The following is an 18872-nucleotide window of genomic DNA, read 5'->3' on the forward strand; positions in this document are numbered from 1 at the left end:
GAATACCTTATATTTTTAAAGCTGTTCATAAATCGAGTTAAATAATTTAAACTATTAAATGATAAAAAAAAATGCAAATCGATCAAATTGTTAAATAAAATAATTAACAAATGAAGAAAATAATTATTTATTTGATTTGATTTGATTTTAATTTCTCATATATAAAATTAAACCAAATCAAGTTGATATCCTCTTACTATACATTATATAGCATGACTTGTCAAAATTGTCGTCTTTTTTATTTTTCTCTATTTATTGTGGCCATCCTTTTATCATACACAAGTATGAATTTTAGGGGAAAAAATATCTTGTCATATATACTTCTTTTTTTGGTTCAATTTTCATATATAAATTGAATGTGTATGGCCCAATGATACCTTTTTTTGTCCTCCGAACTTTGTGAATTTTTTATAACCTTCTTCTCTTTTAAAAAAAGAAATTCTTTTTAAGTTTAGTTAATATTTGTTCATTGTAAAAATATCAAATAAATTGATTTGATTTAAATTATAAAAAAAGAAATTGGATTGAATTTGATAATATATTTTAAGAATCATGCCATATAGTGTTCTTAACGAATTAATTATTATTATTTTATATTTAAATTAGTTCAAACTAAAATGCAATTAATTTTTATAAAAAATTCAAATGATCTTTTTGTTTAAAATCTTATCTAAATTAAATCTGGAATATTCTTAACTCTCATCATTAGTCAGCACTTTTATAATTTTAAATTATTAATTATTTTAAATTTATTTTATATTAAATTTTTATTCAAATGTCACATTTAATAATTCTTAACTTTTGACATTAAATTGTATTAATTCTGAATTTAAGTATACTTTTAAAATACTTCTTTTCATATTTTTTTTAACTTTCTTTTTTCCTTTAATTTGAACATCTATTATTGTCCATAAAAAGATTATAATATTTATTTATTTTATTTGAAACAGTTATGTATATTTGTTTTATATTTTAAAATTTACTTAATGTACACATATTCACACATTGCATGGGATATTCATTAGTTATTTTATTTGTGTTTATAGCGATGATTGAATGCGTTGCAGTTGTGAACGAGTGGTCCCTGAAAATGGAAAAACTTGTTGCTGTTGTAATGGTAATTAATGGTAGCATATGGTTGTTTTGAAGAGAAAACCCAAATTCAGGAATTGCATTTATATCATTATATGCTTATGGCAAATCCTAATTAATGCTTTGTAAAAGAAATAAGAGTAAAAACAAATCGTTATTAGTAAAAAAACTATTATTAATATATTTCTCTCATAATTTTTATTATTTTATTTTACTTTTTTGTTAAGCATTTATAATTTTATTTTAAATTTCTTAAACTACTATTTTTAATAAAACTATATATTTATTTCATTGAAATCGTCTAGTTAAAATGTATATAGAAGAGTGTGATGAGGAAATTAATTTAAACTTCTGGTAAAGAACATGATATCTTAATATTAGAGGTATTTTTAATATTATTTTTAATTAAATTAAAAATTTACTTGTATTCATTTTCAGTATAAAAATAGTTAAAGTATAAATTTAATTAAAAATAGTAAAAATACTTATACACGTAAGTTTTGTTAAACAACATTTTCAGTGACCGCAAAGAAATTATTTTTTAAAAAAATGCATCAAGCTAATGAATAGTTTTAGGGTTTATAAAAAGCATTATATAAAAAAAGGTATTCGCTACAGTTTTGTAGACTTAAAAAAATATTATATACTCTCTTTATATCACCAGTTGTAATGTGATTTATTTATTATCTTAAAATTTATAAAATATTAATGATTACTTCACATATAAAATAGAGTATTAAATTCTTTTATTTAGAGGAGATAAAATATGTATTAATAATGAATTCTTTAATTATTTAAAAAGTTTTTTTGTAACACTCGTACTAGATTTATGGAAAAATATGCATTTTTTCTTTAATATTCGACTCTAGGGTAACTAAGAAAATCTTTTTAATACAAAGAAATACTTTATTTTGAATTGACGTGGTATAATAAAGACTATTTTAAATTAATGTTATTTATATTAATATTCATTCATGTTTTAATGTATTATTAATTATTATAAATTTATTCTTTCATTAATTAGAAAAAGTTCAATTATGTGTTATATATAATTAATATTAATGTAAATTTTATGTAATATTTTTTTTACTAAATACAATATTGTTTAGATTGTAAATATTGATAGTTGGGTAGAATTAATTAGTTTTCTAGTTAGTTAGATTTATTTTTTGTACATACCTAAATTATATAAAGGAAAAATACTGTCACGTGATTAAATTTCATTTGTATATATAACTTTCCAAAATTCTTTATAGTTAAAATTAATAAATGTATATCTAAGCATAAGATTTTCTATTGTACATATCTAACATATGATGCTCCCTTTATTTGTGAAAATCAAAACTAAAGATTCCAAGTTAATAATAATAATAATAATAATAATAATAATAATAACAGTAACGAGCTAACTCCATATCTTGTTCCTTCTCCAATTTCTTTGTGGTAACGGTTGAGGTAAAAGGAAGACACTATAAAAACGAAGTAAAAGGCACATAAACTTAATTAACTAACTCCTGACCAGTTGATGAAATTGGATTAGAATTGAGGTCAATCCTTCATTTGTTAGTCACAGTACTAATTGGGATGGGTTAGGTTAGGTGGTTTTTGAATAAAAACACAAATGAACAAAGTAAATATTTAATCAAATTTTGATTGAGAGATTTTCTTTCATCAATCTGAGTTTACTTCATTTCAACACTGTCAAGTTAGCTAATATTTTCTATCAAACAATTTATACCCAAAAGATGTTGTTTTGTATTCAAGTTTTAAAAGAATAATTAAAATAATATTGTTGTAGATTAAAATATTTTAAAAATTTGATAGTCATAATAGTTGAATTAGTTCATATTTTACGTATAAATCAATCTAATTACCCTACAAAATCTATGCTTTTTAAATCAATTGATCAAGTTAATCAGGTCACCAAGTCAAACTTAACCCATTATCACCCTTATGAAACTATATATACACCTTTTATTGCAATAACATCTTGTGACATCATAGTGCATACATCGATATTATTTTTCTTTTGCTACAAGAACATCACTGTCATTTTAAATTTGACAATTATACATTGCAAATATGCTTATTTTAAGAAATAGTATTTTAAGGCGTAAACATCATATAAATACCTGCTCTTCGTTCCCAACAATTATTAGAAGATAGATCAAACATGTAACGTTGACATAATTCACATCTTAGTTAGTTGTTTGGGTGACATGTGAACCTCTTCAAATATTTAATTTAAAAGTATAGAGACTCTTGACTTTTATGCATACATGCCATTGTAATTTGGTTTGACAGGTTAAATAATTAACTGTACTTTACCTAGTCTCTGCAAGAAACCAGCACATAAATTGAGTTGTCATCTAACTTGTGAGAAAATTAATTATTTTCTTGCACCTTCCTTCATCCAATTAAGATATGATCCGTTTATAGTACTATTGTTTAATGTAGTGTACTAGAAAAAGAAAGCATGATTATTAGAGGAGCTGTTTGGTTTGTTTTATGGTAACATTAATTATTAAATGTTAAATGACCAAGTTGAGTTAATTTATACATGCTAGAATTTCATTCGGATTAAAAAAGTTTAACAATAGCATCAAAGTTAGAGTCACACCATGCATTTTTACATCTATTAAACTAGCATTTCCTTAGTTGTCTTTGTTATGTTTCCAATTAAACTATATCGTAGCTTTATGTTTTAAATTCACATGAATGTTCATTCGTTTTATAAAAGGGCTACAGCTATTTCCAAATGACCTTAACAGATTTTGAAGCAAATATTTAAATACTGGTCAAAGGATATCGTGTATGATCAAGATACTGTTAAATCAATCGTTCTATATAAAGTGAAGTTATAGAAATTGAGAAATGAGAACATCGTCGCTACTAGAGCTCATTTCCTAGGTGTGGTATCGCTTGAGAAGATCCTAAGCTCCTAAGACACTTTTAAATATAGTAATCATATCTTATTGTAATGAAATCAGCATACACAAGTTGGATATTACATGAAGTACTTTAAAATATATATTTTTTATAATTTTTTAAGCTTTTAATACAAATATCACAACAATTAGATAGATTTTAATGTTTTATTATGTCTATAATAACTTATCTTTATTTTTAAAAGATGAACTTTCTTGTCATTTAATATTTTTATTTTATGTTAAGTTTATATTAAATTTTATAAGTTGTATTAAAGTTATGCTATATTTTATGATTTTAAAATTTATAATATTCTCATATCTGTACATATTTAAATGGACAAGTTACATTCATACCTCTTGCAATTTAACTAAATTTTACCTTATACTTTCTTTTACATTACTTTAATCTTCTTTAATTCATATAATTAAAAAGATGGTTTGTATCATCATACAAAAGATACAATGTTATGTTATTTTATAAACTAAGAAAAATTTATACAAAGTTAAAAAGAGAGAGAGAGAGAGATATTAAGTAAAAGTTTATTAAGTTCAAAATACATAAATATAATTTAATCTATATTAATTTTTCTTTCTTGTATAATTCTTCCTCCAAAAGGAGCATCTCTACTTTTGGTCCTATAAATGTGTCTATGTGAAGACTAAATAATGAGTGGCATCCAATGGTCATACTTCTTAAGGAAGAAAGGAGAATATAAAATAAATTAAATTTGGTGACAGATCCCTTTACCAGCTAATAAGATTGACAAACATCCTTTAATAAAATAGCTTGGAAGGTGATGCAACAATTGGTGCTTGAATTTATTGCACTATAAATAGATGTAGAAACATAAATGGTTCCCCTAAAATAATGTGATGCATGAAGAGGATACAGGGCATAGAGTAATATCATATACCAAAGCTTTCATGTCTAATTTATTCTTATCAAAGAACCCAATAAATGCAAAAACGACCCAAAATGATAAATAATCAAGAGAAGTTGCAATAGATGAATAACTCTACAGGCACCATTTGAATATCTGGTTACATACTACATAGGGCATTTTTCATTAATTTGATTTTCATTTAATTAGTATTACTAATTGTTGTATCACATAATGGGATACATTAGGAGGAGGGTAACGAAGCCACTAAGCAATTGTCCTAATCAAAATTTATGTCATGATCAAACACTTTAACTAAGTACGGATTTGGAAATTAACTAAAATCACATTAAATTATGACTTATAACGTTAAAATAAATATACAGAATGAATTTAACGTGAATCCAAACTCATGCTGAGTATTTATTAAATCATTATTTATCACTTGAATGTTTTCAAAGTAATACTCAATGTTTTATTTTCTGTTTTTTACCAGAATACTTAGAACAGTGATGCTATTTGAATTATTAAAGATGATATTATCTGTAATATTATATATTATTTTCATTTTTCGTTTATTTTTTATACACAAATTTTAAAAATACACTAAAATGTTAACACTATACACCCTTTATCACATTTTTAATCTTTTACATACTTTTTATTAAGTAAAATTGATATATATGCAACGATAGACCTATTCATTGCATTGCTGGATACATTTGTTCTCTTAACATGTGCGTACTTTTTCTTGTCTTTTTATAATAAACTGGTTTGCAACTTGTGTTATTAGTGGGTATTTTATCTTGAAATAAATATATATTTTTTAATAATTAAAGAATAATTTTTTAATAATTATATATATAATAAAATTATTTTAAATTATAACTTTAAAAAAATATTTTAGCTTAACTTTATAACTACGAATAATAGAGATTAAAATAATAAAATTTTAAAAAATTAATAATAAATCAACTCTTTGCTCTATTGTCTTACAAAGTAGAAATGAAATTACACATTTTATATGATCCGATCTAATTTGAATAGTGGAATTAATTTACACTATTTAATTTAGATCGGTGGGGTTGTTTGGGTTCGCATATTTAATTAGTTTTAGGATCATTCTTACCATAAGTTGTAAAGAATCTTAAGAATGATGATAATTATTAGATGATTGTTTTCTGAATCAATGATATTATTGACTCTCAGGAGAATTTGAACAATAGAATCTGGAGTAATGAATAGTCTTTTTTAGAACTCTTAACGAATAGTTAAATATAAATAAATAAATAACTAGTTCAATATTGACTTATTAATTAATTGAGATCATATGGCGTTTTGTTAACAGCTACAAACAAATTTGCATTATAAAATTGGGTTAGCAATGCCAGATCAATTTTTAAAAGATATGTAAAGGTTATTGAGATGTGTTAATTTTCTGCCCTATAATTATGATTGAGATAGGTAATTAAATAATGTAGAGGAGCATTAAAATATATTACTCTCTTTTGATTTTTTTTTATAAAAAATAAAATTAAGGATACTTTTTATCTTTATTATAAAAAATAAATAATATATTTAAAATGTATTAATTGTTAAATTTCTTTTATATTATTCTTTTATTAGTGTAATTAATATACAAATTACTAACTACACTATTTAATATCATATATATTTTTTAAATAAAATTTATATTTATAAAAAAACATAATAGACTTAATTATTTTTCTTGTTTCTGATGATTTAGTCTTTTATTTTTTATAAAAAAGACTAGAAGAAGTATTTAATAAATATTTACTGTATTATTAATTATTAGTTAAAATTAAATAAAAATAATAAAAAGTATAAGTGTGACTCTTTAAGTTACATATTTTTTATAAATTTTAATAAATATTTATTGTTATATAAGCATATTTTTTATGTTTCTTTTAAATGTATTATTTTCATGTATTCACAAGTACATTAAATTAAAAAAACAAAATAAAATAATTTTGTGGTATTTGACAGCCAATTGTGTGATAAAGTTCAAGAGAGTTAATTAATTAAGACATTAACTTAATTAAATATCTTTTTCGTACATTTTGAAGTCTTACATGCATCTCTATCAACTTAACTTCTTTCCCATTAGATAACGTGTCCTTTATCAACACAGGTTAATATAACTAATTAAGAATTTGAAGATATAATTTAATGTATTCTTTTAATTTGAAGATATAACGTGTACTTAATGTATTTTTTTAATTTCTCTATAGTGGTTAGATATAATTTTCAATTTCGATATTTAATAAAAATGATATATGATTTTAGATAATTAAAAAACATAACTTTTGTAATTTTGAAAAACCAATAGCAGATTAGGATAAATTTCTTAATTTTTTCTTTTGTTTTACATTTTCTGACTGTTCATGCTTCTACCTGTATTGACGTGATAAATTAACCCCTCAGAAAACCAAAGACATTCTTTTAAAAATCTACATTAAATAAATAAATAAATAAAAGGAAAGAGAGAAGAGAGGGTTATAGAAAATGCATACGATTGTGTGAACCTGGGGTATAAAAAATTATTATTTTTTATACTTTTTTTTTCCTTTTAATAAAGACTTCTTTAAATAATTTTGTTTTTCTCAGAATGATTATATAAAGCTAAAACTTAAAATAACAAAAACTAGCCCATGTCAAAATTCTAATGAAATAAACGTGAACTAGGCCCAAATAACCTGAGTGGATGCAAGGCTATCTTCCTGTTCCATTATAAAGCGAATAATCTTTGATTTGATCAGGAAAATGAATTTGGAAAAACTAATAATTAGCTGAAAGTTATAGAATTAATGGAAAGTTTAAAATTTTGTTAAATGTTCAAAATTGATAAATTAATTGATTGAGTTAAAAATATTTAATAAAACTATTTGTTATACTAACCAATAAGTATAAAATGACATGAAAGCATATAAATGATGGAACTGTGATAAAATATTAAGAGTTAAAAAAATGATAAGGTTAAATGATAAATGGTAACATGAATTAGGGTTTTTTAAAACACTATAAAAACGTTACAAAATTACTTAAAATAAATTCTTTTACTAAATAGGTCTAATTAAGGCAAACAATTTTTTAAGCTAATTAAATTAATTTAAAAAAAGTGTGATATGTATTATAGGATGAGACCTTAACTTTTGAGTTTAAACTATTGGGCTATGTTAGCCCTGGCCCAAGTTTATTGATCCACACTTCCAAATCAAAAGCTCACTTTTTCTTGCACCAATACAATTCTTATTAAAAAAATATTAATTAAAAAAGGGCTCTCACTGTATCTAAGGACTACACAAAAATAATTAAAAAATAATAAAAATCAATATTTAACGTTATTAATATATTAAATTAAATTTTTTAATAAAAATTTATATGTTAATTTTTATTAAAATATTTCTAAATCTTTTTGTTTTGTATGCTCACAAATCATATTTACTGCTAAATAAAAAAATTAAATATTTTTTTGTGCTTTCAAAATAATGAAAGTATACACTTTTTTATATATTAATATTTTATTAAAATAATTTATTAACATTTTGTGATTTCCAATAAAAATTTATCATACACCAGAAGAAAGATTATTGAAAGATACATTTATAGCAAAGCTCTTCGTAGTATATGATCTTAACACATTAAATCTGTTTATTACGATTGAAAGGGGGAACAGTTTAGTCCTGATTCCAAATAAATAATTTGGAAGTAATTATGTGAATAATCTTTTTTGAATTTAAATAAAAAAATTATTTGAAGAATAATTTGAGAATTAAAATTACTATTTTTATGAAATTTGTTCAATAGAATACAGTACAATGTAAGATAAAGAAAATAAAAGTAAAAATTTAAAAGATAGACAAAAGGTAAAGATTCTGGAAAACAAATAGTTAAAGATTCATATATATATAAAGAAGTGATGAAAGCATGCATATTCTTTTTATTTTTTTACTTAGCAGGTAGTCTTAAGTGTTACATGTGTTATGCTTTCAAAGAAGAGAGTTGCAAAGTAATAAAATACAAGGCAATCATTATTTAATGTCAAAGTAGCCTACATCAACAACTCGTAGTGTATAATTTTGACCAAACGTCATTAGATTTATTTAATACAACAATTGCAAATAATTGACAACCAAAATATTCTATACTCAAGCTTTGAAAAATTAACTCTTAATCTTTAACCCATTCAATTATCTGATCACTTCAACATTTTAATTAGCACAACATTTTGATTGACCATCCTTTTTAAGTGCTTCTCCAAATTATAAATTATTAAAAAAGTTAAATTTAAATTTTATTTTATTTTTTCTAATAAATAAGGCTTAGAATCCAAATAACAACAAAAACTTAGATAGTACTTCTAAAGTATCAAGAATCTATAGTATTTAGAGAATAAAGAAAAAATAAATTTAAAAGAATTGAATCAAAAGAATAAAAAGGCATCTTGTCATCAGCCTCAGTTTAGCTAGTCAATCAGCATAATGATTAACTTCTTTCAAGATATGGCTAAACTTAATAAAATAAATATATTTTAATAAATTCTTAATCTTACTAATTATAAGAAATAAAAGATTATTACAATTAAAATAATTAATAAGCAAAAAAATATCTCTGTGTAGTCTTATTCAATCCATATCAACTAAATATTTTACTATACTATCATCTTAAGTCCTAGTAAACTCTTTAGAACTCGACAGCTATAAGAGTACAAAGATCTAGAGACCTATAAAACTCAGCTAAAAATCTTCCTTTACAATCCAAACAAGAACTCCTCCGCCAGCAGGAACAGAAATTAGAAAGGAAGTTTCATCCACGTTGAACTTTAGATGAGACTGAATGGAGGGCCTGGCCTGCCATTTTATCGGACTTTGACTCAACAAATATGACATGTTAACCAAATATCTTTGCTGGAAGATTTATTCTAATCTTCCACACCATCTAGTAAACTGGTATAGTAAAAGAGATGAAGACCCTCGCGAATGTCCTTTAATCGTCAAATCATACTGTTGAACCAAAGAAAAAAATATATATAGTCAATGTTTGCATTTCAATATGATCTCAGTACCAAGAAAAAGATTGCAACTAAATAATATTGATAATATTAAAGATTTAATTTCTCAAAACTTAAATCTTTAATTAATTAATAGAAATAATTTTTTTACAAATTCTCTAAAATTAATCTCGCACTTAAGAGAAATTAAACTTATGTATCAAATTAATTAAAAAAAAACGCTGAAGATGAGTTCAGGGGAGTATTAATTTCTCTCACCGTGAGTGACGTTATTGATTTTAGTTGCGGGTCTACGTGCAAATAATTATTCAAAATTATCTTCATCAATAACTTTTTCTTTAAATTATAATACAAGTGTAAGTTTCCTTGACTATATACAATGTTAGTGCGAGACACTTTTTTTTGGTCAGCATTCATCTCAATGATCTCATATCTATTTTAACAAAATAATGTCACGTCAATAAAAAGTATGTCTTTTATTATTATTACATATATTAGAGCCAGCCACTCACTATTTGAAAAATAAAAATAAAAATAAAAATAGAACCAATTTAGAAATACTAGTCCAGTAACATCATTTTACGTTGAAGCAATGGAAACCACAAAAAAAAAAGTAGGTCTAAAAATTCATTCAAGTCATAAGTATATGTTATAACTAATAACTAATACTTGTCTGTTTCACAAGTCATTACCTCGTTTATGAATGGAATCCAGCTTAACCTGAGGTGTAAAACCACGATAATTGGTTGAAATATGAAATCTTCAAGTGAAGTGAAAAGAAAATGTGAGAAGAATTATACCTATTTCTTTCCGGTTATATTATGTAAATATCAAATAATTGATATCACGTGTAGTATCATATATAATTACTTTATCTTTTATTATTTTTATTATTTTTATATATACTCTTGTTAAAAATATTTCCCAAATCAAAAATTCTCTTTTAGTATATATAAAATATTTTCTATTTCTTATTTGGTACTCATTGATTCTCAGATGAACATATACAAGTTAGTTTAATTTGATTGAAAATAAACTAATTAAAACGCATTTGCTTGGTTATTTATTACTTATTATTATTTGTCAAAGGATGAATTATCTTTTTTTTTTAATATCAAACAAAGAGATGCATTTTTATGAGCCTCACCATATATTTTCATGCATTGTCATTATTGTCTCACATAAAATTGAATAAAGAATGAATAATTAATTGTTCCTTGTTCCAATTTTTGTTTGTTTGTTATTATACTCCTTTTTTTTTTTTGCTTTTTACAATGTCAAAACAGACCTTAAAGTATTTAATACTTTTAACGAAACATCAGGACACATTTGTAAAATAATAATAATAATAATAATAATTAAATGAATAAATTAAATTGTCGAACTTGAAAGCCAATATTTGTAATGTTTCTGATCCATTAACAAAGGAAAGGAATTTGTATAGGCAAGGCAACCTAGTTGATGTTAAGTCTATCACTACAACATACACTTAAAGCCAAAAGAAAATGATAAGCGAGTATAGAAATAAATGGGAAACTGATAGTTATCACTTTCTAGCATTGGAAAAGTTGGTGCCAAAACATATGAAAAATAAAATCCAAACAATATAAGATAAGAATGAACCCTAACTTGGCAAGGCTGCTAATACCAATTAATGCAAATCTGAAGTAGTTTTCAACTACAGAGTGAGTCATGTTCATCAAGATTTTTATTCAGATTTGAGGAATCTGTTCTTAATTATGCCTAAGTGGGTGGATTTCCTATTGGCTTGGAAAGATCAACATAGTCTTAGCTTCCTCACAATTGTATATGGAAGGATGCTTACATGAAAACGCTAGCTGATTACCCTTGAGAATAATTTTAAATTACTTTATGTTATATATTTACAAACTCTCTTAATTATTAAATATATGTTGTTTTCAAAATAATAAATATGCAAAATTTAAATTTAATACTGATTTTATAAAATAATAAAAACATTATTGAATAGATATATAAAAAAAATATCGCAAAACTCTGTCCAAATCTATTTCCTGTAGGAGATGCCAACTGAAAATTTTCAATATAAAATATAAAGTTATGGCCTATATAGTCATGCATTAATAATTTAATATTACATCGATTAAGTAGATAACAAAGCATTTAGATAAGTCAATCGTATAGATAGATAAATAAACACCGTATGTTAACTCGAAAGTGAAGTGAGATTACAAAGCTTTTAGTAAATCAAAAATACCTTTTTAATAATTTTGGAGAATATTTCTTAGTTATCTTTGTAACTTTTTGAATATATATAAAAAAATAATTTAACATATAATAATTATATCTAAATTCGTATTATTTTTAAAATTATTCAAATAATTTTATTCCCAATACAACTGCGGCCCAGTTAACAAGAACTAGAATAACTTGGTGATTGACCACTTTTATATCGACACATCATACAAGTCAATTTATAAACATGATCATTGTTTTCTTTTTTTTTTTTCTTCTACTTAATCCCACTTTTATATATAAAAAAAGGAGTCACGTCAAACGAAAAAACCTATCTTATGACCAAAGTTTCGAAAAGTTCTGTAATGCCATACGGAATGAAGACTAACCATCTGTTTTTAGTGGTTGAACTTTAATTGGATGGTTAATAATCTGTTTTGGAGAGGTTTCAACTTTATTAATTTTTTAATGTAACTTTCTATAATAGTGAGGAAACATATCACTGGGTAGAAGGTAGGCTAGAGACAAGATGCACAACCTATGAGAAAAAGCCTTGTGCTCTCTGGAAACTTGGAAAGGCTCCAATCAGCACCAACTTTCATACCATAAGATGTCAATTTATTTGTATATATAATCATATATGTATCAGCATTCAGTTAATGAGTCTAGATTGATGCTTAATCAAGGCAACAAACCTACATATATTTACTATTGCTCTGTCAAATGCAATCAACCATGTTATTTTGTTATAAACAATATTATATCCTTTTGAAATGTAATGTTCCGTTAATTTTGCTTCCATGTTGTAAACAATTTTATAAATTTAATGTTCTTCGAGGAGATATTCATTATAAGTTTTACAAAAAACAAAGAAAAGAAAATAGACCAAAAAAAGTGCGTATTTTTAGGAATTGAACTAGTTCACTCACAATTAATTGTTAAAGCTTAATAATTAATTAAGTAGACTTGAAGTGCAAAATAATTTTATAAAATATATAGTATCTAAAGTTTATTTAATTACAATATTTTTTCTATAATCTATGGTGTATGTGATCTTGTTTTTATGTTTGAAAAACCTAAAAATTTATAAAACAGAGTTTTAACCATTTCTCTCTTGCTGTGTTCATCCTTCCTTGAAAGAGGACATAAAATATAACGGGACTCACCGAGAAGGGAATAACAATTATAATCACATAAATTATTAAGAATCTTTTTAAATGGAAATGAAAGAGAAATTACAAGCATTCATTCTTTATTTTTCATTTTTTTTTCGTATTTAATTGTATTGTGGTTCATAATAATTGGTATAATTGATTCCTTAACAACCATTGTCAGCATTATTCATTGTTTTGAAAATCAAATTCAACCGATTAATTTGACCGGTTGAATTAGGAATTAATCAGTTGTTGTATGATCTATTTGGTTCAAAAAAACTAGCTAATTTTAAAATTGATAAAAAAAAATAGTGTTAAAAATTGATTTGAATCAGTTAATTTTTTTTTATAAAAAAATTAGTGACAAATAGTAACTTTTTACTATACAACATTATCATTTGTGCAAATTAAAGAAGTGCAAAATTTAATGAAAGAAAAATTAACCAATAAAAAAGAGAGGGTTAAATTTATGAAAAGAGAAAGATATGTTTAAACTAATGACCATCTATTCATAGCATTTTGTGAAGAAATTTTAATTCATTTATTAAAAATATAATATTTATTATATTTTAATATAATAGATGTTTTTAAATAAAATTTTATCACTTTTAATTTAACATTTTTCAAAAGTTTCATTAAGTGATCATATAGCTAATGAAAAGTTATATCATCACGTATAGTCGTATACCTTAGAGTAGTTAACTTGTAGTTCACAACTCTTCTTTCTCTTACCTTATTCTTTCCCTTTTTTTGACCTCTATTCCATTTCCAAGATTTTACTTCTTTACCCACAAACTCTCAAGCTTCGTCCACTCAAATTCTAACCACCTATGTTGCACACTCCACTTCAACCTTTAACGTGCCATGACAACTCATTCATTTTCAACCAGAGTTGTCATGAGACATCATTAACTCCGTTGTAAAACTCTTAAATGGAGATGGGTCTCCCACATATTTTTTCTAGGTCACCCCAAAGTACCTTAAAGTTTTTTCCTTTTCATTTGTCTGTAGGAAACTTCACATGTGCTTTCTTTTTTGGTCCACAAATGGGTATGTCCCAGAAAATTCAAAACGTAGTCGTAGATAACTATGTTTGATTCATGTGATCAATGAGAGCTATGATATATGCATGGGAGAACTGAAAATGAAGAAGCTTAAGTATCCTAACATAGGAATCAAGACACTTACAAGTATTATTGATTACTACAAAAAATAAAAAAATTAACGAATAACTTACACAAATAACATGTCCTGATTTTCACCACACCTTGATTTCAGTCAAATTATTTTAACCTCTTACTTATCCAATGAAATACATCTACTTTTATTCATGTAACATTTCGTATGAATTTTTATTGTACGAAACAGCATCTTTGTTCACATAAAGTGCCCAGAGAATAAGAATGCATCTAGGAAGAAAAACATGAACGTGTCAAACGTGCTAATCAATCTTCGTAGGGATGTGAATTTCTGAGGACAAATCATCCTCAATCGCACTCGAACTCATCTTCACCACGTTGGACAAAAGAAGATCAACAAGGGATCCACTCCAAACACCTCTTTCCTTCTTTTGCTTCACAACCCATAATCATGTCTAGGGTCTACATTATATATTAAAAAAATATTTCTTATTGATTTAGCATTATATTAATCTCTGTTAATATAGTTTTTCCTAAAAAAATTAATTACTGGCGTAGATATTTTGAATTATTAATAATAATATGATATCTTATATTAATAAATAATTTATTAATTAAAATATTAATATATAACACTTTTTAGTAGTATAGATCTTTAAATTTTTATTAATTTTTTCTTAAATAAATACTGCACTAACAAAAATTACCAATAACAAAACTTAAAACATAAAATAAGTAAAAAAAAATATTGCATGCCTGGACGACAGTGCAATTATAACCTGAGGGTATAGAAAACATTTGAGTTACATTTTATATATATATATATATATATATTACTTCTTTAGAATAATGTATTATTAGTTATATATCGCTTAAAAAAAAGTTTACAGTTTATTTTATATGGTAGCAAATAATATCAATGCGATACAAATACTTACAAAGAATATACTAAATGAATTTTTTATTTTTAATATGAGAGCAGAAAAAGTGGACCATATTAAGATAAACAATCAATTCATAGGATGAATTTTAAATAAATTTTAATTTGAAATATTTATTTATTATTCTATGAATAAAAAAATTATTTCCATATGAAAATATTCTTTTACCTGGAGCATTTCTCATTTGTGTGTGTAAAATTACATGTGCATATTACTTGTTCTGCTTTAAAAAAAAAAAATTTTGGCTGTTAAAATTCATACATTGTTCTCCTAAAATAACCTACCTCTTTATAAGTAACTTTTGTGGTAAAAATATTTGTATGTTAATTTAAAAAAAAAATACATTGTATCTTTACCTATTAATAATTAATTGTTAAAATTTAATTTAATGACATTGAATAAAAATGTAATAAACAATGAGAAAAATTAGCACGAAAGAACCAAGCAGTAATATAAAATTAAACATTAAAGACTAACAATAATTCCCACAACATTATTGACCATGCAAAAAGTTAAGATGTCCTTCCCTTTTAGAGTTCATATTGTTGGCTGTCATTTTCTTTAATTCTCCCTACACTTCACAGCACTTTTATAACTGCAAACTTTCAAGTGTAGTATCACATGACTATATGGACATTGGTAAATGATGTAACTACTACTTACATGAAACGATGTAGCAAAATTTTGTTAAGTCTTCAAAACATGAAAAGTACTGAGGCCTAAATACAGTAGTTGTAGAGCACTAAAAAAAGAAAAAACAGCTATGAATCATTAGAGAACAGGCTTCTCAAGAATAATCTGAAGGTCATAAAGTGAGATTTACATTTAGGGTAAAAATGAAGTCGGCAAAATTTAGGTATAACATTTTGAGTATTATTTATATTATTTTATAATTAAAATTAAAGCTTTTATTTTACTAAACAAAAAATATTTAGTATTGTCATAAATTATTAAAATAAAAAATTAATTTTAATTATAAAATAATACTAAAAATGCTTAAACAACTATATCAAAATTTTATCCTAGTATTAACTCAACATTATATCAGTATTTACCATGGATTTCATCTTAAAATTTACAATGGGTAATATTTATTTAGTTATTTTTTCATCTTTCTACATCGTTGTTCCGAGGTTTTTATGATTAATTTCTGACTGTTACTCAGAGGACCTCAACGATCTTGTGTTTTTTAAGGCTACAAAAGTCTATAATTTGTAAGGCATATGCATGAGAAAGGCATAGAAAGTGGCAAGCTGCACTGTCTCACGTTGGTTGTCTTCTGGTCTGGGCCAAAAATAGATATCACCGATTACCAAACGCTTTTTGCGAGGTTAGCAGTAACTGGTAACAGTCACTGTGGTTGGAAAATGAAGTACCCTTTTCAAGCATGAAAATGTTAGTGACATATTTTTAACATGCTTTTTAGTATCATTTTGTTATTAAATATATAATCTATATGAGATTTATCAAACTACATTATTGTTGTTCTATATTTAATAAAATTTATACAAACTGCAAATATCGTAAAAAAACATCTTAACAATTAAACATGTTAAAGAATATTTCAACTTTTTTTTTATCCAGAACTACTTGTATCTAAACATTATGTTAAACACAGGACTAATCTGATTTAAATTAAGTAGGATTATCACAGTTAAAAATTTAATTCTCACCATCTAATGTTCAATACAGGTTTTACTAAAAATGTTGTTCAGTTAATTAATCTATGCATACATCTTAATCAAATTCAATGATTTAAAATCAATTTCATTTAAGTCAAATTTACTTAACTTTGAAACAAATAAATAAATACTTAATTGAATTACACTACTCTCTTTATTCTATATCTGTGTTGTCTAAGATTATGTACACAAATTTAGAAGAAGAAAAACCCTTTAACCATTATTTATATTCTATCTTTTTTTTTATTTTCAAAAAACATACTATTTAGCAGGTGAAAAAGGAGTAACAAGTGGGATATATAATTAGCTGAAGCAGATATATATAATATTAAATAAATACATGATTAAAAAAGTAAAATTAGAAATAAAAGCGCAGAAAGAAAGTAACAGTCTAGGAGCTGATTTATGCGGTTCCTAAGAAAAGAAAATGTCAGAAATAATAATTGTTTTTGAAAAAGAAATTCCAAATTAAGAAATGTCCACTTTTTGCAGAAAGCGAGGGACCCTAAAAAAGATTCAGCACTCTAGAGTGTAGCTTAACAAAACAAATGAAAATATCTAGGATCATCGATGCCTGCAGCACCAACTAGTACAAGCACCTCTCTTTGTGTTTGGTGTGGCCCCCCAAAGAGAAGAGAATGCACTTCACAGTTCACAGTTCACAGTTCACCATTCACCATTGACCACGCGCACTAACCTTTCAACCCATGATTCATTGGAATTTGATTGGAAGGTGTGATGCACAGCAGAAAGTGTTGGGATATTGGGTGATACAATAAGATATATGGTAGTGATGGAGAAGGTTACTAAATGGAAGCAAGTTGGTTCATAAATGTCCAAAGCACCTGTCACGAGCTAAGGCCTTTATAGGATGGCACACGCACCTTGCAGTGCCAGTGGCCCTCCTCATTCCAAATCTTGAGTGATTGTGATACAAATATTATTATTATTATTATTATTGGCCTTTCCCAATTCCAATTTTGCTAGGACCCGTTCCCATCAAACCCTCGTTGCATTATAGGAGAGAGAAACCCACACTTCCATCAATTAGTCAACATTTTCTTTATTTATATGCTTCTCCTTTATCGAATCAAATCACCATCATTGGTATTTTTTACTACTTTTATTCATTCATAATTCTTTTACAACTTTTTTATGTATATTTTTTTGTGGGTCTTAAAGATAACAGTTTAAAAATTAAAATATTTGAATATTTAATGCATTAATACATTAAATTTTTTATTTTTTATTTTTAATAAAAATGTGGTAATATAATTTTTTACTGTGTTATTAGATATATTTATTATTATTTTTAATTATTGTTATAGTTATTTTTAAAAGTAGTAATTAATACATTTAAAATAATTATCAAAGAATAAACATAAACACTTTTAACAAAAATTTTAAAAATTCTCAATTTAAATATTGTTTATTAATTATTTAACCGATATTTATCCATGTTTCTTTTAGGTTTAAGATACAATAAATTATAAGAATAAGTCAATGTGCTATGTTACATTAATTGAAGCAGTTATTATTAGAATGAAATAATATAATTATTCTTTGAAAATAAATTAATCGTTCTTTAAAATCACTACTAAAAAGTATTATATATTAACTACTTTTAAAAATTAAAATTTTAAAATTTTTTAACAATCTTTAATTTATAAACATATATAAAGATGAAATAATGTTAAACTTACAGCAGCTTCATGAATATTTTTTTTATTTTTTTTATATTAACAAAGTTAATTTATTTTATAATTATAAATATTTTTTTTATATTTTATATTTTTATTTTTTTTTC

The sequence above is a fragment of the Abrus precatorius genome, unplaced genomic scaffold (genome assembly GCF_003935025.1).
Source record: "Abrus precatorius isolate BTA unplaced genomic scaffold, Abrus_2018 Scaffold9, whole genome shotgun sequence".
Lineage (NCBI taxonomy): Eukaryota > Viridiplantae > Streptophyta > Magnoliopsida > Fabales > Fabaceae > Abrus > Abrus precatorius.